At 42.0% G+C, this 24,318-nt stretch overlaps 1 non-coding gene across 1 annotated transcript; it reads left to right on the top strand.

The window, feature by feature from the left end:
- The first annotated feature begins 247 nt into the window (after positions 1-247).
- Positions 248-354, top strand: LOC145168088 (small nucleolar RNA R71). The gene has a single exon (XR_013741678.1). It is a non-coding gene; the product is annotated as a small nucleolar RNA R71 (small nucleolar RNA).
- The last annotated feature ends 23,964 nt before the right edge of the window (positions 355-24,318 follow it).

The raw sequence follows: 24,318 nt of genomic DNA, 5'->3' as shown, positions 1-24,318 counted from the left end.
CATCCTTCGGTCTATAGTGTTCAACATAGCTAAAACAGCAACCATATCTTCTGAGGTGCCACTCCTAATTCCCTTCGCTCCATCATGTCTCGGATTGTTGTATTCACGTGAATGCTTGGAAAATTCTTCAATCAATTCCTTAATCTCACCGGGATTTTTCTTTGTTAATGGTCCTTAAGAGTCAAGGAGTTTCCTTATCATCACGTTTACCCCATCATAGAAGATTGATACTTCTTGTTTCTCATTCAAATCATTTTGGGGACAATTTCTTATCAAGCCTTTGTATCTCTTCCATGCCTCGTAGAGTGACTCACTCGGTTGTTGCTCGAAATTTTCTATAGCTTTCTTGAGTTTAGCAACCTTGGAAGGTGGGCAAAAATGTTCTAGGAATTTTTCACGCGTTTGCGCCCAAGTAGTAATTGCACCGGGTGGTAGTGCCTTTAACCAATCCTTAGCGCCTCCCTTGAAAGTAACGGGAAGCATCCTTAAAAGCACCGTCTCTCTTGGAACATTCGGTATGTTGAAGTAATCAGCTATGTCATTGACTTCATCAAGATGCTTGTAAGCACCCTCATGATCTTTCCCAGAAGATGATACTTCCTTAAGCGCGGAAAGAATATATCCCTTCAGCTCGAATGTTGCGGTGGCAGGAATTGCAAGTTGCACGAGACCGGGACCCGTGTCCTCTCGGATTCTTTTCTTGTACGTCTCCATTGTCATGTCAGCAATGTCCGCCATATTGTTTCCTTGCTAAAACAAAACTAGAAAAACACATGTATAAGGAACAAAAAAAAAACGAACTAAAAACTAACTGGAACTTGACCACGACGTGGTGATGATGACCACGACGTGGTTACAAATCAGACAGAAAAAAAATAAATGCAAAAAAAATAACTTTTTGCGGTTTTACCCCACAAAAATGATCAATTAACCTAAAGCAATTAAATTAAAACTAAAATAGTCGTTCCCCGGCAACGGCGCCAAAAAATTCATGTGGTGCAAATTATACCTATCTAGTTTTAAATTTATAACCTAACGAACTTAACTAGCTAAAATGCACCTAGGCAGTGTACCTAGTCGGATTGTAGTGTACTAAAGTAAGTTGGGGTCGAACACAGAGAACAAATTTAATTAACTAAAATAATTACTCTAAATTAATCTAAAATAAACAATAATTAAAAAGGTTTTTATCTGATTTTGCAAGGTCAGACAAACTTAAACACTCAACAAAAACGGTTGTAATCAATATATTAAAAACACTTTCGTTTAGTTTCGAATCCACATTTTTCCTATGGTTAGCTCTTATTTATGGATTAATAAAGTTGGTTGCTAATTTATATGTAATTAGAAATTTGGTCAAATCTACTAATATTTTCACCAATTCATGTACTACTTTGTAAGGTCCTACACAAGCAAACACAAAATTAGTTATTAATTATAATTGGGCTATGTTAGAATTGTTAAACACAATTATAGTCACAATTATGTTCTCTAACACAGTTAAATTGTTACTTTTATCACTTAACTAAGATGTGGTCAATCCTAGCTCTAGCAATTTAATGGTCATTAAATCACTAGGTAAACAAGTTCATGTAATTTAATGGTCACTAAGCTACACTTAACTTTAATTAAAGCAACAAAGAGAAAAACTTTAACATGCTAGGTAAGTTAATCAAACACAAGCTCCAAACCAACTTTTATAAATCCATAAACTAATAAACGAAACCATAGTTATTAGGGTTTCATCTAACTAAACGAAATTCTACTAAATTAGCTACTCATGGCAGTAATCAAACACAAAAACTCAATAGGAATAAAGCTAAACATTATCAAACCGAATGAATTGATGGTTTTTCATCTAGATCTCTTTAAATCTTGAGCTCCAATCGTTTCCTCTACTTCTAAGGGTTTTCCAGAGGTTTTTTCGTAATACTTCTCCAGAAATTCACCCTCAGATCCCCCAATTCGCCATAATATTTGGATATATATACTTGCCTAAAATGTGGCCATCACGACGTGGTAAAGGCACCACGTCGTGGTCTTCGTGTATATCTCGTATTCTCCAAGTCAGCGCCAAGAATCGCGAATATTTTATTCACCATGTCGTGGTTATTGAGAATTAGCATTTTCTCAAAACATGAAAGTTTTCCGAAATTGTGTCTAGTTTTCATACCATTTTAAAGCACGTCAATCGGAGTTATGAGTCAGGAGATATAGCCAAAATACTGACGAGGGTCAAGTTGTCAAACAACATCCTTCTTGTGTCTTCTTCTTGCCTAAGCTCTTCATTCCTGCTTCCAACTTCCATCTTGCTTCCGAGAATGTCTTTTACTCTACATAACAAATATTAAACATAATAAGTACCTTTTTTCTATAATAAGCATAAATATAGCTAATAATATTAAGATATGATGTAAAATATATATGTAGATATGCACATATCAAATAGCAGATAACCACTAGGGGTGCACGACTCACCAATAGAACACCTACACATCCTAACAGTCCAAACAAGGCAGAATGTGATGTCGGGGACATGCTCCCCAGGAAACAGGTACAAAAGGACCCTTCTTCTCCGGGAGAAGGGATCGCTCTCTCTCTCTCTCTCTCTCTCTCTATATATATATATATATATATATATATATATATATATATATATATATATATATGTGTGTATATATATATATATATATATATATATATATATATATATATATATATATATATAAGATAAAACCCTAATTCCCCCATACACTTACTGACAAGACCATCAGAGTCTCGTTCCGGGACCCCCTCCCGGACGACAACTAACGTCGACTCTTTCTTTGCTGTGATTCTTAGGCTTAACCAAACGACGTGATCCACCAACGACGTTAAGCTCAAAGACATATCACAACCATATATATATATATATATATATATATATATATATATATATATATATATATATATATATATATATATATATATATATATATATATATATATATATATTGTAACACCCGCAAATTCGGGCTAGTCAATTTATAGATAATAAGCGTAAAAATGAATTTTGATAGAAAGTTATTTAGGATAAATAACCTTAACCAAAGTTATAATGTATGTGACAAGTGTTCCGTACATATAAAGAACATTGAAATCCGACTTCGTAAGAAGAAGTTACGCTTCTTTGAAGTTTCGCGATTTAAACCTGCACGACTCTACGTAACGTAAAAAGTAGATTTTTGATCAATTACTTTTTAGCCCTAGTAATCTAAACGAAATTTGTAGGAGGAGTGAAACCGAGAGCGTGTATATAGAGATAGTCCAAATTTGACTTCGTAAGCAGAAGTTATGATTTTTCTAAGATTCGGCATAACAGTATTCTACTGAGACAACAAATTTTAGATCGGTCGACTTTTAACCAAAATAATCTAAACGAGAGTTGAATATCTTATGGTTACAAATCCAACGATAAAAAATACGGTGAAAATGGACTCCGGATGTGAGAGTTATGCTTTTTATACGGGCTTTAACAGTCTAAGCCTATGTGAAAAATATAAATTCAAAATTAACCAACGAAGTCTAAACAAAAGTTGTAGATGTTTTCTCGTGCTTTCTGGGGATATAAAGAACGTTGAAAACGGAGTTCGTATGAAGGAGATACGCAACTTTGAAAATCTAAAAAATGGTACGCATGCGCGTCTGGCGGACGATGCGCCCGACAAGACCACACAGCCCCACCCACTTTGCGATACGTGTCAGGCCATTATTTCGCCACGTCATTATGTCCCGACCAGGAGTGCAGCATGCCACCATGATGCATGATGTGCATCCCAAGAATTCAACCTATAAATTGCAACTAATTCATTCATTTATCCCCACACCATCCTGTTGGAACCTGAAAGTGAACCTCTAGCAATCCTAAGTACATATTCCGAAGGCTGTTGGTTCCGAAGATAGATGTGATCCGGAACCTGTCCGGAGCTGAAGAAAAGGAGTGAAGTATTTTGAAGAGGAACACATTCCGGAACTGATCCTGAAGTCCGAAATGCTTGATGATCCGGAACCAAACTTTCATCTCCGGAACATTACTTGTCCGGAATGAAGTTATTTTGTCTCTTATGCATTTATTACTTTTGTCTTGTATTTTGATGTAACGTTTCATAGGACTTAGTCTAAAGTTGATTTAGGACAATCAGAATGTCAGACTTGTATCTTTTGTCCGGTCTTATGTAAACACTTGGGTTAATTCGCTGTAACATTCTATCCTTTAAATAGGAGCATTCAATACAAGTCAACTACGGATCTTTTCTCTCACTTTTGGCATTTACTCTTATCACATTCAAAACATTCCTCTTGTTCCTCATTTATTGACTTTACCTTGATCATTACTTACTTGTTCTTAATTAATGTCTTGATCATTTGTTGAATCGATTATCTAAGACTTGACTGGTCTTTCCAGTCTCGACTTGAACATCCATTATTAAGCAGACATTGATCTCAAGCATTCACTCAAGGTTTGAGTTCTCAAACCTTGCCCCTGCGCAAAGATCTTGTTCTCACACATCCATTCGAATTCTCTCTCAAACTTTCGTTATTTAGCCCATTTTCCTTCGTTTCTCCTCTACGGTGAAGCCCTGCGACTCCCCTGAGTACTTATCTGAGTAGTAGCCTTCGATTAGGAGATCCCAAGTTAGTATTCTTCCCGCGTAGATCCTGGTTCTTGTCTATACTACTCTTTAAGTGAGCTACACTTACTCTGCCTCTGTGTAATTTATAATTATAATTATAAGTCGTTACTAGGAACATATAAGTAAGATTTATCAATGATTCTGAGTTGTTATACTGCTTGATCTAGTTACAGGAGTAATGTCTAGGCTGGATTTAGTGAGGTGTTTAAAGTGAGATTTCCAAACAGTATACTTTATATACCAAACGGACCATACCTCTGATATGATCCTACCTGGTTATTCCTTGTTCAAATCTTGAATTAGACTTAGGGGTTATTGATGAATCTAAGCTCTTAGGATAATAGACTAAGAATTAGTGTTATGTACATCTAGGTATTCTAGAAAAGGTGTAAGGTGAAGCTCTGCCCGATACACCAATGACCAGACACTTCTTTCTAGTCAGTGCATAGTTACTTTCAAACTTACACATAGATACAAGTATTCTAATTGATTAAATGCTATGTGCGCTATTTTTGATGTGTTTAATATATTTGTATAATATGATATGATTGTTACTTGATTAAATCATATACTTAATAATATAATTGGGTAGTAAATGGTTGCGCGTAATAATAAATGAGAGGTTGTGTTAAGGCCGTGTAAGTTAGTGGTTGTGATAAATTAAGTGAGTGTTGTGCGAATTAGTAAGTTGTGACAAGTCATGCATATCTAAGTACTTTTGTATTGCCATACTTATCCCAGTACTACTGTACTGTCGTGCCTATCCAAGTACTTTTGTACTGTCGTGCATATCCAAGTACTTTTATTGTGTCGTCCCTATCCAAGTACTTTTGTACTGTCGTGCTTATCCAAGTACTATTGTACTGTCGTGCCTATCCAAGTACTTTGTACTACCGTGCTTACCCAAAATGTTATCATACTGCCATCAGAGATCCTTTAGGAAAGATCTTTCGAGATCACCATACTAGGATTAGGAAGTGAGGATAACATGGATGGGGTAATTGGGTTATTTGATTCCTGAAGAATATATAACTAAAGATTATAATATTGTGGGTTCAAAACCCTATGTATCTCACCAAGTTTCCCAACCTGACCCACTCAGTTCAACACCCTATATATTAATTACTTAAAATGTAGAGAGATGTATATATAGAGAGAGAGAGAGAGAGAGAGATAAAGAGATATAAAGAGAAAGAAAATAACTGGTTGTGGTGGATCGTGCTCCCCATCACAAATGACCGTGAAAACTTCACCTACTAGCCAACACTAAACACACGGGGTCAGGGGTGACCATTTGGACCAGACCGGACTGGCTCTTGGTCCATACCAGCTTTGAAAAATATTGATAACCATGGACCGGACCAGATGAGGCTTACCGAGTCTAGGTCTAGGTCTGGGTTATTCGGTTCTTGGATCGGTTCGAACGGTATGACTTCACATGCATACGGTACAACTCGTTAAAACATGTTTTTATGTTTCATAGAACTCGTTAAAGCAAATATGTTGTTGGGTTTGATACGTTACAACTTGTTAAATTGAATACGTGTGTTTTGACACATACTCAGAGACGATCCGAGTTAATTTTAAAAATATGGACTAAACGTACGTTTTGACACTGTAACATCCCAAAAATCATAAAAACTTTAAACTTTTAAAAACAACCATAAACCATCATTGTTTACAAAAAGAACCATTGTTTCAAAAGTAAAGTCATATCAGAGTGTCCAAAAAATTATTATCCTGAAAATAGGAAGATGTGAACGATCAGACATTCGCTTTCCCCCGATCCGCAAAAGTACCTGAAACAATAAACTAAACTGTAAGCCAACGCTTAGTAAGTTCCCCCAAAGTACCATCACACAACATAACAAACAAAGCATACAAATATGAGCCTTCAGCCTGATTGGACTGCCTCGCAGGACCTACAACCTATCCGGACTACTCTTCTCACCTTCGGCATGACTGGACCGCCTCACAGGGCCTACAACCTATCCGGACTGCTCTTCGCGCCTTCGGCACGACTGGACCGCCCTGCAGGGCCTACAACCTATCCGGACCGCCCCGGGTATCTTGGCCTTCAGCACAAAGTAGGACCGCCTCAACCCAACAACAATATGTCGACATATGAACAGGTAATACATAAACACAGAACCAACAAATACAGATAGTCATATAGATCTACCAATCAGTCATATACTAGCATAACACTATCCTATAGCCAGGATACATAATCTAGTGGGCCGACATTGGTGCCTTCGACCCACGAGTACAGTGAGGAAAACTCCCCTCTCATTCCGTACAAAAGGTGACTAAATATATGCTCCGAAAACCAGCTCTACCTGACACCTATTATTCAAAATATTGCCCAACTTAAAATTAATATCAAATTACCCAAAATACCCTTTTGTCAAAATTGGTCAAACTCAAAAAACCAACCGAGTCAACCCAGTCGATTCGACCCATCCTCGTATATGGGGTGTTCCCAGCTGAACGTGGGGCGTACTCGATCGTTGACCAAAATATGGGGACTTGACCATGTAAGCGCAACGTACCACCCGGTACGCCCATCGTACGCAGCTGTATGCCTTCCCAAATTGTAACATCTGGATTTCCAAGTATGATAAATTGAGTATTTATTTTGAGATAAGAAGAGTGACTCGACGAGTTGGCACCTCAACTCGTCGAGTATGATCGAGACTTGGTGACATGGAAAATGAATGGACTCGACGATTCAGAGAGCTGACTCGACGAGTCAGAGAGCTTACTCGACGAGTCAGCGCTGGAGGCGGAAACCCTAATTTTCTCGGGCTTGGGCCTATTTAAAGGCATTTATGGCCTCCTTGGCCCCTTCCCATCAGTGTCTTCGTCCCTTGGGAGAAACCCTAGAGTCATTTGTGAGCTAGAGAGGAAAGAGGCTAATTTGAGGTCATTTCTTTCAGAAGAGGATCAAGGGTGCTGCAAGAATCTCAGAGGAGAGTTGGGGGGGATCAGTTTCATCTTCACTTCAGGCTTCAGATCGGGTATAAGCTCTTACCTTCCTTGTGTTTGGATAAATTTTCCCTTGGTTGTTAAGTTAGGGCTTGTATCACCATTTTGATGGGGTTTTGGGTGCATCCAAACCCTTTCTCGAGTTATTCTTTAGATCTGGACCTTGTGAGGTCCCGAGAACCAGAACTAGCCATGTCTAGATAACCTTGGGGTTTTGAAGCTATGAAGCTTTCAGAGGGCCAAAACGGTATATAGAGCAATATACACCATGCATGAACCCCAAGTTCAGACCTTTACGTAACTTTTGGGCACTAGAGGGCCAGATCTATGAGTTAGAGTTACGGATCTGACTTCAGAAGGCCATATGAGTGATGCAATGGAGACGACTCGCCGAGTCCATGAGATGACTCGACGAGTCGGGTCAGATTTGCCCCGCGATTCGTGACCCAGTGATTACCCGTCGAGTTGGAGGTTAACTCGACGAGTCGTGTGAGGCCTTAAGGGGAATCCAGAGGATACGGATGAACTCGTCGAGTCACACGAGTGCACTCGGTGAGTCTGGTCAATATTGGACTATTGACTGGAGTTGACTTCAGTTGACCTTAGGGTTTGGTCTAACTGATTAAGAGAAGTCGGGGAAGGGTGGAATGATCTTCCACCTATTTTCTAGGAATGAGAATGTAAGGAGTGTATTAATTAGAAATTTTATCCTTGTGATAGACGGAGGCTAGATCGAGGAGTTCGGGCATCAGATTTTTACTAGCTATCCTACGAGGTGAGTCTTCTCACTATACTTACCTTGAGTGGTAACTTATGTGTGACCAGCGGGTCTTATGTGTATGTGCTGTGTATTGAGAAATCCTGCTATTTGTTTGTAATATGCTCACCATGTATTATATTGAGATGCTGAGTTGAGGGACCAGAGGGTCCATCAGAGTTGTGGGGCCGGAGGGTCCCACTGAGACACATTGACCAGAGGGTCTTATTGAGTATAGCCTCGAGTGGTTGTGTGTGGTATTTTGGGGAACTCACTAAGCTTTATGCTTACCGTGTTATGTGTTATGTGTTTCAGGTAGTTCCGAGGATCGCGGCAAGGCACCGGCATGATTGTACACACTGGCGATAGACGGTTTTATGATTTTGGGATTTATGTTTTATTTGTTGACATTTGAGACACATGTGATTTTGAGAATGATGAATTGAGACATATTTCATTTTAAAATGAGAAAAATTGTTTGAAAATTTGACATCTTTACAAGTTGGTATCAGAGCCTTGGTTTGAGGGATTCGGATGCACCCTCGGGTGTGTTTTGACTCAAACTGAGGATTTGAGAGAGATTTTCAAAAGAGATAAATTTTTCTAAAAACGAGAAAGAGTTTAAGAGAAGATGAAGCGGAGCAGTGTGTACAATCAGCCAGAGCCGAGCGGCGATTTCCCAAAATACCTTCACTTTGTGTATGAAATATTTTATGAGATATATGCATGCTAGAGAATAGGCCAGACAATTCATATATTAGGACTAGGGTGGCCTGATTTGTGATACTTTAGCCTAGGGTTTTCTGCTATCAGTGATTTGTTTTGAGTATGAGTACTTAGTAGGATCGAGCCCATGAGAGAGCTACTGTGAGAATAGCTTGAAAGGTATAGAGTACTTGCTATTGGGATCCGAGGAGGAGGGCTTGGGGTGAACACGGATGTGGTGTGGAAGGTAGGATTGGGCCCGTACTACTGGAAACACCGGATCAGTGAGCAGTCCAAGTAAGAATCCTTAGGATGCTAAGGAACAAGTAGGGACAGGTGGTCGAGTGTGAGTATGCTCGAGCGAGTCTCTGATGAGTTTGTGTTGTGTTTCAAAGACATCATGGTAGGGACACGCCACAACCCTGGAGGCAGTGGGAGTAGTGATGAGGAGATACGGAGGATGATCCACGAGGAGGTGGCTGCAGCTACCCGAGCAGAGATTCCAGAGATGTTTGGGTCTATCAAGACCACCTTGATTCAGACGTTCGATGAGCGATACGCTGCTATCACTGAGGCTGCTGCTGCCGCAGCCACTGCAGTCGTTGCCGTTGCTAGGCCTCAGGGAGGTGACGCGTTACTATTCCGGGAGTTCAGCAACACGAAACCACCATAGTTTGATGGGACTCAGGACCCGATTGCTGCGATGAGGTGGATCTCCGATGTAGAGGGGTTTTTCTACACGTGTTCATTCCCCGACCACTTGAGAGTTCGGTTCGCGCTGAACCATCTTCGCTTGGGAGTTAAGGACTGGTGGAAATTTGTGACAGTCGGTTTTACCCACACAGATCATGCGGTTATTTCATGGGAGATGTTTGTTCAGATGTTTCGAGACGAGTAAGTTCCCCCGGTGGAGAGGGAACGTTTGGCACAGGAGTTTCTGTCCCTCAAGCAGAAGACGGAATCAGTGACTAAGATTTCGAGGATGTTCCATGAGAAGGCGATGTTTTGCCCTGAACACGTGTCCACTGAGCAGGCACGTGTGAGTCGATATCTGAGCATACTGAGGAGGGACATACGAGAGTTTGTGGCGAACTCATTATACAGGACATTGGCCGAGCTTCAGGCCAATGCCAGGAGGAGGGAGATTGAGCTCGAGTTGCAGACCAGAGAGGAGGAGGAGGAGTCCCAGGGGAGGGACTGGAGACCAGTTCAGTCGCAGCCGGCGACGAAGCGGGCCAAGCCCGCTGATTCCAGAGTTGGGGGCCAAAAGGGCCGCACTTGTGACAAGTGCGGTAAGAGTCACGAGGGTTCTTTCCGTTCGGGGATTTGCTACAAATGCGACAAGGAGGGGCACATGGCGAAGGATTGCCCCAAGGGATTTTCGGTTTGCTTTCATTGCAACCAGACCAGCCACCGGAAGGCCGAGTGCCCTCAGCTCATTCAGGGTTCAGCACAGGGATCTGCACCTACTTATGCGCGTGCTACTGAGATTCGGCCAGCGAAGGTCGAGACACCGAGGGTTCGTGGGAGAGCCTTTCAGCTGACAGCGGAGGAGGTCCGCGCAGCACCTGATGTAGTGGCTGGTACGTGTTCTTATTATTTTCTTTTGAGATATTATGTGCTTATATTGTGATTATATATAGGTACTTTTCTCGTGAGTTCTGTGCCTGCTTTGGTGTTATTTGACTCGGGTGCGAGTCGATCCTTTGTATCATTAGCATTTAGTCGTCATATCAATATCCGATGAGAGGCGTTGAGTCGACCTCTGAGAGTTTCGATAGCCGATGAGCATGTGGTGTTTGCGTCTGATGTGATTCGTGGATGTGAGCTTGATATCGTCGGAGTTAAGTTTCCGATAGATCTGATACCGATCGCGATGGGGGATGTCTGTGTAATCGTGGGCATGGACTGGTTGAGTCAATTCGGAGTTGTGATCAACTGTGAGCGTCAGCTGGTGACCATCCGAGACCCTAGTATGGGAGTGCTTTCAATATATGGCGAGGGTACCAGATCAGGGTCGGCATTTTGTTTGGCCGCCAGAGCAAGACAGAGTCTACAGCAGGGATGTATGGGATTTTTGGCGTATGTGATGGATATGCGGGCTACTGCAGAGAGATCGAGTTCTATCTCCGAGGTCCCGATAGTGTGCGAGTTTCCAGATGTTTTTCCCGAGGAGTTGTCGGGAGTACCTCCCGAGAGGCAAGTAGAGTTTCGGATCGATTTGGTTCCAGGAGCGGCGCCTATTGCCAAGGCACCTTATCGCCTTGCGCCTCCGGAGATGCAAGAGTTATCCTCGTAGCTGCAGGAGCTGCTGGGGAAGGGGTTTATCAGGCCGAGTAGCTCACCGTGGGGAGCCCTGATCCTTTTTGTCAAGAAAAAGGATGGTTCACACCAGATGTGCATCGACTACCGGGAGTTGAACAAGTTGGCGGTCAAGAACCGTTACCCACTTCCGAGGATCGATGATTTGTTCGATCAGTTGCAGGGGGCGTCTTGGTTTTCCAAGATCGACCTGAGGTCCGGGTATCATCAGATGAGAGTCCGCGAGGATGATGTTCATAAGACGGCCTTTAGGAAACGTTATGGTCACTATGAGTTTGTGGTGATGCCTTTCAGGCTCACCAATGCACCGGCAGCGTTCATGGACCTCATGAACCGGGTGTGTAGACCCATGTTGGATCGCTTGGTGATTGTGTTCATCGACGATATTTTGGTGTATTCGAGGTCTAGAGAGCAGCATGAGGAGCATTTGAGAGAGGTCCTTGGAGTATTGAGATCGATCCGGCTAAGATCGAGGCAGTTATGAGATGGGAAGCACCGAGGTCCCCCACTGAGATCAGGAGTTTTCTGGGACTGGCCGGATACTATCGGAGATTTATCAGAGATTTCTCCAAGATTGTTGTCCCTCTCACCAGTTTGACCCGGAAGGGCGTTGCGTTTACTTGGGGTACCGAGCAGCAGACCTCATTTGAGACCCTTCGCCAAAGATTGTGTGAGGCTCCCGTGTTGGCCCTTCCGGAGGGAATGGAGGATTTTGTGTTTTATTACGATGCATCTATTACGGCATGGGTGCGGTACTGATGCAGAGAGGGCATGTAATAGCATATGCATTGAGGCAATTGAAGCCTCATGAGACGAGATATCCCACCCACGATCTGGAGCTGGGACAGTAGTGTTTGCCCTCAAGATTTGGCGTCACTATCTATACGGGGTTCGATGTACCATATACACGGACCACAAGAGTTTGAAGTATCTTAGGGATCAGCCCAACCTTAACATGAGACAGAGGAGATGGTTGGATGTGGTGAAGGATTACAACTGCGAGATCTTGTACCATCCGGGCAAGGCTAATGTGGTAGCCGACGCCCTGAGTCGTAGAGCATAGAGTGCTCCGATCCAAGGCGTGTGTATGAGGATGACAGTGATGACTCCAGTTTTAGATATCATTCGAGAGGCCCAGGTGGAGGTCGTAAGACCAGAGAACCGCAAGAGGGAGCGGGTGATTGGGCAGGTGTCCGAGTTTGTGACGGACAGTAGAGGACTTTTGACCTTCCGAGGAAGGATTTGGGTGCCCTATACAGGCGGAGCGCGGCGTATGCTGATGGAGGAGGCGCATAGATCGAGATTCTCTATCCACCCCGGGGCCACTAAGATGTACTTGGACCTGAAGAGGGATTATTGGTGGCCCTGCATGAAGAGAGATGTTGCGTGGGTAGTCGAGAGGTGCTTGACATGTCACCGGGTTAAGGCCGAGCACCAGCGTCCTCATGGCAAGTTGCAGCCACTAGAGGTTCCCCAGTGGAAATCGGAACAAATTTCTATGGATTTTATCACTCGAGGACCACGCGGTGTGTCGACACGATTTGGGTGATTGTGGACCGGTTGACGAAGAGCGCTCACTTCCTTGCTATCGGAGAGAGCTCTTCCGCTGAGAGGCTGGAAGAGATATATGTGAGGGAGGTGGTGGCTCGGTATGGGGTGCCGACATCGGTAGTGTCCGATCGGGATGTGCGTTTCACTTCCAGGTTCTGGAAGAAGTTTCATGAGGAATTGGGAACGTGATTGCATTTCAGCACAACTTACCACCCACAGACATACGGACAGAGTGAGCGGACGATTCAGACACTGGAGGACATGCTTCGAGCGTGTGTTATGGACTTCGGTGGAAGTTGGGACACATACCTGCCCTTGGCGGAGTTTTCTTACAACAACAGCCACCACTCCAGTATCGGCATGCCTCCGTTTGAGCTTCTTTATGGGAGGAGGTGTCAGACCCCCATCTGTTGGGGAGAGGTGGGGCAGCGAGTGATGGGTGGCACTGAGATAGTGCTCAAGACGACTGAGCAGATTCAGCAGGTCAAATAGAGATTACTGACGGCTCAAAGTCGGCAGAAGAGTTATGCGGACAGGCGACGATCCGAACTTGAGTTTCAGGTTGGAGATCTCGTTCTCCTGAAGGTATACCCATGGAAAGGGGTAATGCGATTCAGGAAGAGGGGCAAGTTGGGGCCCCGATACATCGGTCCTTTCAGGGTGACCACTAGAGTGGGTAAGGTAGCATATCGTTTAGAGCTACCTGTTGAGTTGAGCCAAATCCACGATACTTTCCACGTGTCCCAGCTGAGAAAGTGTGTAGCTGATGAGACAGCAGTCGTGCCATTGGAGGATATTCAGGTTGATGCGAGCCTGAATTATATTGAGAGACCAATCGCGATTATGGATCGAAAGGTGAAGGTTTTGAGAAATAAAGAAGTGCCCCTGGTTCAGGTTCAGTGGCAACATCGGAAAGGGTCCGAGATGACTTGGGAGCCGGAGTCCGAGATGCGAGAGCAATACCCTTTTGTCAAAATTGGTCAAACTCAAAAAACCAACCGAGTCAACCCAGTCGATTCGACCCATCCTCGTATATGGGGTGTTCCCAGCTGAACGTGGGGCGTACTCGATCGTTGACCAAAATATGGGGACTTGACCATGTAAGCGCAACGTACCACCCGGTACGCCCAGCGTACGCAGCTGTATGCCTTCCCAAATTGTAACATCTGGATTTCCAAGTATGATAAATTGAGTATTTATTTTGAGATAAGAAGAGTGACTCGACGAGTTGGCACCTCAACTCGTCGAGTAGGATCGAGACTTGGTGACATGGAAAATGAATGGACTCGAAGATTCAGAGAGCTGACTCGACGAGTCAGAGAGCTGACTCGACGAGTCAGCGCTGGAGGCGGAAACCCTAATTTTCCCGGGCTTGGGCCTATTTAAAGGCATTTATGGCCTCCTTGGCCCCTTCCCATCAGTGTCTTCGTCCCTTGGGAGAAACCCTAGAGTCATTTGTGAGCTAGAGAGGAAAGAGGCTAATTTGAGGTCATTTCTTTGAGAAGAGGATCAAGGGTGCTGCAAGAATCTTAGAGGAGAGTTGGGGGGGGATCAGTTTCATCTTCACTTCAGGCTTCAGATCGGGTATAAGCTCTTACCTTCCTTGTGTTTGGATAAATTTTCCCTTGGTTGTTAAGTTAGGGCTTGTATCACCATTTTGATGGGGTTTTGGGTGCATCCAAACCCTTTCTCGAGTTATTCTTTAGATCTGGACCTTGTGAGGTCCCGAGAACCAGAACTAGCCATGTCTAGATAACCTTGGGGTTTTGAAGCTATGAAGCTTTCAGAGGGCCAAAACGGTATATAGAGCAATATACACCATGCATGAACCCCAAGTTCAGACCTTTACGTAACTTTTGGGCACTAGAGGGCCAGATCTATGAGTTAGAGTTACGGATCTGACTTCAGAAGGCCATATGAGTGATGCAATGGAGACGACTCGCCGAGTCCATGAGATGACTCGACGAGTCGGGTCAGATTTGCCCCGCGATTCGTGACCCAGTGATTACCCGTCGAGTTGGAGGTTAACTCGACGAGTCGTGTGAGGCCTTAAGGGGAATCCAGAGGATACGGATGAACTCGCCGAGTCACACGAGTGCACTCGGCGAGTCTGGTCAATATTGGACTGTTGACTGGAGTTGACTTCAGTTGACCTTAGGGTTTGGTCTAACTGATTAAGAGAAGTCGGGGAAGGGTGGAATGATCTTCCACCTATTTTCTAGGAATGAGAATGTAAGGAGTGTATTAATTAGAAATTTTATCCTTGTGATAGACGGAGGCTAGATCGAGGAGTTCGGGCATCAGATTTTTACTAGCTATCCTACGAGGTGAGTCTTCTCACTATACGTACCTTGAGTGGTAACTTATGTGTGACCAGCGGGTCTTATGTGTATGTGCTGTGTATTGAGAAATCCTGCTATTTGTTTGTAATATGCTCACCATGTATTATATTGAGATGCTGAGTTGAGGGACCAGAGGGTCCATCAGAGTTGTGGGGCCGGAGGATCCCACTAAGACACATTGACCAGAGGGTCTTATTGAGTATAGCCTCGAGTGGCTGTGTGTGGTATTTTGGGGAACTCACTAAGCTTTATGTTTACCGTGTTATGTGTTATGTGTTTCAGGTAGTTCCGAGGATCGCGGCAAGGCACCGGCATGATTGTACACACTGGCGAGAGACGGTTTTATGATTCTGGGATTTATGTTTTATTTGTTGACATTTGAGACACATGTGATTTTGAGAATGATGAATTAAGACATATTTTGTTTTAAAATAAGAAAAATTGTTTGAAAATTTTACGTCGTTACACAAATCATTAAGTGCTTAATACTTAAGCGCTTACGTCCAAATTATAGATTCAAGCCCAAATTTTGTCTTCAACCATAAAGTCTCCAACTTTATTGTCTTGCATGGCCAATAAGTGATTAACACTGAAAACCTTAACTACTTCACCCATTAAGATCTTGTAACTCATGCATGGAAGGGAAATAATGATCGAGACCACATTTGTATGCTTCGAAACACCACAAAACGTATGAAAGGACAACTTAAATGGTTGGAGTATCACATACTCAAAATACCAAACTAATGGGACAAAAAGGACACAAACTTCATGGCTAACTTAGATCTAAGCATAGCTTCATCAAGTTCAAAGCTTTTTACCTCCAAATGATGCCAAATGGTGTTGCTATTCTGGATCCAAAGAGTCCCACTCCTCCAAGATGATTTTCTCTTCTTCCACTCTCCTTCAAAGTAACCAAAACACCCACACAAAGCTCAAGAGTGCTCAAAATGGATTAGGGTTCGTTTGGGGACTAAGGTAGGTTGGAGGCTGATGAAATAAGGTAGGTTGGGGACTTAATGATGTTTAAATAAGGTCCAAATCCTAAAAATTAGGGTTTGATGATCATGCACATACGCCATGCGTATGCTAGGTACGCCCAATGTACGTAACCCCGGGCCAAAAATTACAAAAAATGCAACTATGGGCCATATTGCAACATTTCTCATACACAAGGGCAAAAATACAATAAATATTCATACTTAGGGTTTAAATTGAAAATACATCATCATCATAATGTTACAATTCTCCCCCACTTGAACTAGACTTTGTCCTCGATGTCCGCTGCTGTGAACAACTCAGGGTAATACTCCCGTATTTCGGACTCGGGTCCCACGTCCATTTGGAACCCTTCCGATGCTGCCACTGAACCTTGACTGAGGACACCACTTTTTTGCGTAAGGCCTTCATATTTCGATCCAAAATCGCCACTAGTCTCTCAACATAGTTTAGGTGTTCGTCTACCTGAATATCATCCATAGGAATAACCGTTGAATCATCAGCCACACACTTCCGAAGCTGAGACACATGGAAGGTGTTGTGGATCTGGCTGAGCTCCTCAGGTAAATCTAATCTATAAGCTACCATGCCAACCCTGGCTACCACCCGAAACAACCCAATATATTGGGGCCCCAACTTGCCCCTCTTCCTGAAGCGTATTACACCCTTCCAGGGTGATACCTTCAGTAAGACCATGTCCCTGACCTGGAACTCCCACTCGGATCGATGCCAGTCGGAATAACTCTTCTGCCGACTCTGAGTTGTCTAAAGTCTCTGCCCAATCTGATGGATAAGCTCTATCGTCTGAAGGACTACCCCAGTCCTTCCCATGACCCTATCACCAACCTTTCCCAACACACTGAGGTGCGAAACTTCCTCCTATAGAGGAGCTTGAAAAGCGGTGCTACGATACTAGAGTGGTCGGTGTTAGGTGTATGAAAACTCAGTTACGGGAAGGTAGGAGTCCCAATTCCCACCAAAATCTATGACACAAGCTCTCAACATGTCCTCAAGTGTTTGAACGGTCCGCTCGCTCTGACCGTCCGTCTGTGGTTTATAATCAATGTTGAGATGTAACCTCATACCCAGTTCCTTGTGGAACTTCTGCAGAAACGAGATGTAAACCTAACATCTCGATTAGATACAATGGAGACTGGAATACCATGCTGAGCAACGATCTCACGCACATACAAATCGGCCAATTTCTAAGACGACGAGCTCTCGTGGATAGCTAAGGAATGGGCACTCTTGGTCAACCGATCCACTATCACCCAAATTGCATCATGCCCCTTAGCCATCTCAGGTAACATGGTAATGAAATTCATAGTAATATATTCCCATTTCCACATGGCAACCTTCAGTGGCTGCAACTTGCCATGTGGTCTCTAGTGTTCGGCTTTGACCATCCTACAAGTCAAGCACCTCTCAACATACCATGATATCTTCATTTTCATGCACGACCACCAGTAGCTAAGCCTCAAAAAACGATACATCTTGGTGGCTACAGGGTGAATCGAAAACCTGGACTTGTGTGCCTCCTCCAATACAGTCTCTCTGATCCCACCAAAGTCTGGCACCCTAATCCGTCTATATCGGGTCAATAATCTGCGACTGTCAGTGCAAATCTGCCAATCTAACTCCTGAGCCTCTCATGCTTCAAATTTTCCTCCTTGACTCCCTTGGCCCGAGCCTCCCTAATCAGAATGGCAAAAAATATAAATCCTCATACATAGGCCCCCAATAGAAGACCTAACCATCTTGCAGCTCAAAGCATCAGCCACCACATTGGCTTTTCCGAGATGACATACAATCTCGCAGTCATAATCCTTGACCATGTCAAGCCACCTACACTATCTCATATTCAGATTCAGCTGATCCATGAGATACCTCAAACTCTTGTGATCTATGTAGACAGTACACCGAACGCCATACAAGTAATGCCGCCAAATCTTGAGAGCAAATACCACTGCTCCCAACTCCAAATCATGAGTCGGATAATGGACCTCATGCGGCTTTAGCTACCGAGAAGCATACGCAACAACTCTCCCACGCTACATAAGCACTACACCCAAACCCATGATGGATGCATCACAAAATACCACAAAATCCTCAACACCCGCAGGGAGGGTCAACACCGGGGCCTCACACAATTTCTGTCTCAGAGTCTCGAATGCCACCTGTTGCTTAGGGCCCCAACGGAAATCCACATCGTTCCTTGTCAGACGGGTGAGGGGTACTGCAATCTTGGAGAAGTCCTGAATAAATCTCCGATAATACCCTACTAGACCCAGGAAACTCCTGATCTATGAGGGAGACTTCGGAACCTCCCACTGCATCACAGGCTCAATCCTGACCGAATCAACCAAAATCTTGTTTTGATTAATGAGATGTCCCACGAATTGGACCTCTCGTAACCAAAACTCACACTTCGAGAACTTGGCATACCGTCGTTCTCGTCTCAACAGTTTAGAAGCTCTCGAAGGTGCTCCTTATATTGCTCTCTGGTCTTGGAATATACCAAGATATCATCAACAAAAACAATAACTAATCGATCAAGCATCAACCTGCATACCCGATTCATGAAATCCATAAATACCGCAGGTGCATTGGTGAGCCCAAATGGCATCACTACGAACTCATAATGACCATAACGAGTCTGAAACACGGTCTTCTCGATTTCCTCCTCTCTAACCCTCATTTGGTGATATCTTGACCTCAGATCGATCTTGAAGAACCAAGATGCACCATGCAACTGATTGAAGAGGTCATCAATCCGCGGAAGGGGATACCGGTTCTTCATCGTCAACTTGTCCAACTCCCGGTAATCAATGCACATCCGGTGTGAACCATCCTTCTTCTTGACGAACAAAATCAGTGCTCCCCACAATGAACTGCTTGGTCTAATAAATTGCTTGCCCAACAACTCCTAAAGCTGAGAGGATAACTTCTGCATCTCAGGTGATGCGAATAGGTACGACGCCTTGGCAATCGGAGCCGCACCAGGAACCAAATCAATCCTGAACCCAACCTGTCTCTCAGGATGCACGCCAGGTAACTCCTTCGGTAACACGTCTGCAAACTCTCTAACAACCGGCATATACAAAATCAAAACCTCTGTCGCAACTCTGGTGTTAATTACATATGCAAGATAACTGTTAGCGTATCCCTCTGAGAATACGCCAAAGATAACGGGATGATCATCCATTGGACGGCCTAGCTAACGGTCGTTACCAAGCGCAAGTGATAGGTCCAGGCCTTCACCCTTACGGTCTCGTGTGTAGGCCCCGACGTCCTAACACCAAGGCCCATAACAGGCCAAAATAATACCAGATTGCTCTCCAGAACGAGAAGTGTAGCACTCAGAGCACCGCTTCTCAGTAACTCTGAACTAATAGCAGATAACCACTAGTGGTGCACGACTCACCAATAGGACGCATCCACGTCCTAATGATACAAACAAGGCAGAAGGTGTTGTCGGGGACATGCTCCCCTGGCAATATGTATAAAAGGACCCTTCTTCTCCGGAAGAAAGGATCGCTCTTGAAATGTCCCAAAAATAAGACCCAAAACTTTTCATTTTTAAATTACTAAAATAGTACACCATCACATTTTCATAAACCAAGGTAATCAGAGCTTTATTAATACATCATCATTATCAGTGTAAATCACAGAATGCGGAAACATGTGGTGTGTGCTCTGCAATCATCCCGAGCCCTTTCATTTGAAAACTGAAGTACCAGAAACATAAACTGAAAACCATAAGCACAAAGATTTGTGAGTTCCCCAAAATACCACACACCAAACATAATAAATCACATATTGGGCCCCCACCCTCCATTGGGCCCCACCCGTCGTCGAGTCTCACTCCGCTTCGGGCCTCGCCTGGCATCGAGCCCCTCTCAGTTTACAAATCTGTCAATCATCAGGCCCCGCCCGATACATATAATCATATAAACATATAATCATACTAGAACATGCGATAATCACAAAGATAATACCATAACATACAATCATCAAGCCCCGCCCGACATCGGGCCTTGCTCGGTAGCATAAAAACTGTCACACCCCGATCCTTGTCGGAATCGATCAAGGCGTGATATATTGTTCAAAGTCTCATGACAACTATGTTATAATATGATTAGATTCAATTAAGTACTAAGTATGCAAACAAGATCCACAACATACAAATACAAATCCAAATACGAACAACATTTATTACATCAAATTTAAATTGTCTTGTGGATTTCTAAGGCATAACCTATTTTTCATCAATCTTCATTCTTCAAATCTGCATCATGGGTAAAAACAGGTCAACTACGAGAGTTGGTGAGTAATCTAATTTTAGTAGAGAAAGTTGTGAAGTTGAGACATTTATAATTTGAAATTTGTTTTCTTTTGAAGTCGACAAACAATTGTATTTGAGATAACGGTTTATAAATCAAAAATTGATTAACAAATGATAACAACAACAATAAGTCCTCACCCTATATATATACATATGTATATATATATATATATATGAATATATATATATATATATATATATATATATATATATATATATATATATGATGGAGCATCTAATCATCAAACACACTCAACCACGTGCGATCAATCACCTTAGCGTCCCAAGGCGGGGTGGTCAACCCAATAGCGCTATTATTGTCCATAACGTACCTCAAGAATACGGGCATAGTCATGGAGATTAGACTAAAAATGATAATGCACTACAAGTACATGTAGCGTAAACAACAATAGTTATACAATTAATGACTCACGTATAAATGTCCCAACAATGTCTCAATTGTGATAAAACAATAAAATGAAGTTGGAACATATTAGAACCACATGATACACCCCAAAAGTATTGAAAATTATAAAATATGGGGTAGATTACTCACTTTAGTCCCAAAACGAAATGTGTGTGTCGTACGATAGACGGTTCGGGTCAAAATGGCGTAGAACCTAATATAATTAATAGTTTTGGTTTAGGAACTGCTAAACGAGAATGGAGTATTAATACAAATAATTAGACACATATTCTTATATTAGATGAATTAACAATAATTCATTTGGATTATAATATTAAGGTATTTATTTGTTAAATGAATTTTAAATTGAATTAATTACTTTGCATAATTAATTTATATTTTCAATTTAGGCCAGATTTTAATAATTTCTTATTAAAATAATAACTTGCCCAATTATAATTATTTACAGAATTTAACAATTATTTATATGAAATAATCATTAAAATGCATTTTTACATGCTTAAATACTTAGGAAAATGGTTTTAAATAGTAAACAGTATTGAAAAATTATGAAATTATTAGGAAATCATTATTTCATAGAATATGAATTACTGTAAAATTTTTATATTTTTCTGAACTGTTTTAGTATTTATTTAATATTTTAATGATTAAACAACACAAAATTCGGGAAAAATAGTAAATTATTCCCAAAAATTCTGTAAAATTAACCATAGTTTTATAACATGATATAGAGCCCAGTGTATAAGTTTCAGATATTTGTGACTATGGGAAGTATTTTTTATATATTTCATTATTAATTAATCAATAAAATCATAAATAATAGTAAACAGTAATATAAATGCATGAAACTTCATATATCATGTTTAATCAATATATAGGTCATCCCAGAATGTTCTCAGAATTTATTGAATGCAACAAGTATTTTATGTGAATTATTGCCCTACTTTATTGCAATAATTATAATAATTCAATAAAAATAAGTTATTTTCTGAAAATTTCCAGAACTTCTTATTTTATTGATGGTATTCTGAGAAAAATCAGGTTTATGCATAAAATGAGTTTTAGATATTTTGGTGGATTTAATTTGTTTCTTGTATGAATTTGAAACTTTTAACAACATACCTTGATGAATGCTTCAAGAGGGATGAAGATTTGAGTATAATAGATTGTTCTTGGCTGGAATATGAGTATCTCTTGGATGAATTTCGAGATTGAGAGTGAGAGAAAGAATAGAGAAGGTTTAAGTGGTGAAGAGAATAATATGTTGGGAGAAAAAGGAAAGGAAAGTGGATGGGAGGTGTGAGTGGGAGACCATGGGAATAATCTTTTTGCTTTTGGTGGTCTTCATAATTTCCCACTAACACAAGCATCTTTTATATAATTAATATAAGAGTTTTATAAAATTTAAAGTAAAGTTTATAAAAATAGAGTTTTATAAAATGTAATGGAAAGTTTATAAAAATGGGGTTTTATAAAAGATAGGTTATTATTTGATTATAACAATCTACTTTGATTTGAAGTTTAATTATATCATTCAAGTTTGATTCTTTTAATTTAATTAGAGCATTATACTTTGATTTGATTTTAATATTGTATCAAAATTTAATTTGATTATAGTTATAACGTTGTACTATACTATGTTGCTATTAACATCAATTTATATCGTAGTGTGTGGGTTTTGATCCTATTAGCGTCAAGTAATCTTGAGTAGGGTTTATTAAATTTCCAATTGGGTTGGGTTGACCCGAATCCATTTTAGGCGGATGTCACAGTCTCCCCTACTTTAGGAAATTTCGTCCCGAAATTTAAGAAGAGAGTACCTTAAGAGAAAAGTTGTGGGTATTTGGTACGCATATGATCCTCACGCTCCCATGTATACTCAGGTCCACGTGCCGACTGCCACCTGACCTTAACCAGGGGAATGCGACTTCTTTTGAGTTGCTTTTCCTTTCGGTCGGCAATTTCCAAGGGTTTCTCGGTAAATTGCATTGTCTCGTCGATTTGGATATCCTCGAGAGGAACATGAAGGTTCTCGTCTGCTAAACACTTCTTGAGGTTGGCTATATGAAATACTGGGTGAACTTTCTTAAGCTCTGTTGGTAGATCCAACTCGTAGGCTACTGGTCCGATCCTTTTTATGATCTTAAACGGGCCTACGTAGCGTGGTGCCAATTTACCCTTGCGTCCAAATCGAACCACACCTTTCCATGGGGACACTTTTAACATGACCATGTCACCCAGGGTAAATTCAAGCGGTTTGCATCGCTTGTCGGCATAACTCTTTTGTCGGCTACGAGCTGCGAGAAGGTTATCGCGAATCTGAGTGATTTTGTCGGTTGTTTCCTGGATAAGCTCAGGACCAACGATTGGAGAATCCACTGTTGCGCGAATCACGTGGGACTCACCAATTTCATGCCAACAAATAGGAGATCGGCATTTACGGCCATACAATGCCTCAAATGGTGGCATCTTGATGCTAGAATGATAACTGTTATTATAGGAGAATTCCACCAACGGTAAATGAGAGTCCCAGTTTCCTCCGAAATCCAAGACACACGCCCTCAACATATCTTCGAGTGTTTGAATAGTCCTCTCAGATTGACCATCGGTCTGAGGATGATAGGCGGTACTGAGATCGAGGCGGGTTCCCATGGCTGTTTGAAGTGATTGCAAAAACCGAGAGAGAAATCTCCCATCACGATCTGAAATGATGCTGAGAGGAATGCCATGCCGACTAACTATCTCGTTGATGTAAATCCGAGCAAGTTTTTCGACTTTGAAATTTTCACGGATGGGAAGGAAATGAGCGGATTTGGTCAAACGGTCAATGATTATCCAAATGATGTCGTGTCCTTTTGTGGTACGGGGAAGTTTGGTTACGAAATCCATGGCGATCGCTTCCCATTTCCACCTGGGGATTTCTGGTTGGACCAATAGTCCAGAGGGTCGTTGATGTTCTACTTTGACCCTGGAACATGTAAGACATTTGGCCACGAATAAAGCAATATCCTTTTTCATTCCCGACCACCAATAATTGGTTCTCAGGCCATGATACATCTTGTCAGTGCCCGGATGAATGGAATATCGGGTTTTATGGATTTCTTCCATCAGGAATATACGAAGATTGTCACGATCTGGGATCCAGATGCGATCTTGATAATAGAAAATACCATCATATTTAGTTTCCAACTCCCCATCAATTCCCGTGG

Source organism: Lactuca virosa, chromosome 3, assembly GCF_052849685.1.
Source record: "Lactuca virosa cultivar CGN04683 chromosome 3, Lactuca_virosa_CGN04683_v6, whole genome shotgun sequence".
Lineage (NCBI taxonomy): Eukaryota > Viridiplantae > Streptophyta > Magnoliopsida > Asterales > Asteraceae > Lactuca > Lactuca virosa.
This window is presented reverse-complemented; position numbering and strand designations above follow the sequence as displayed.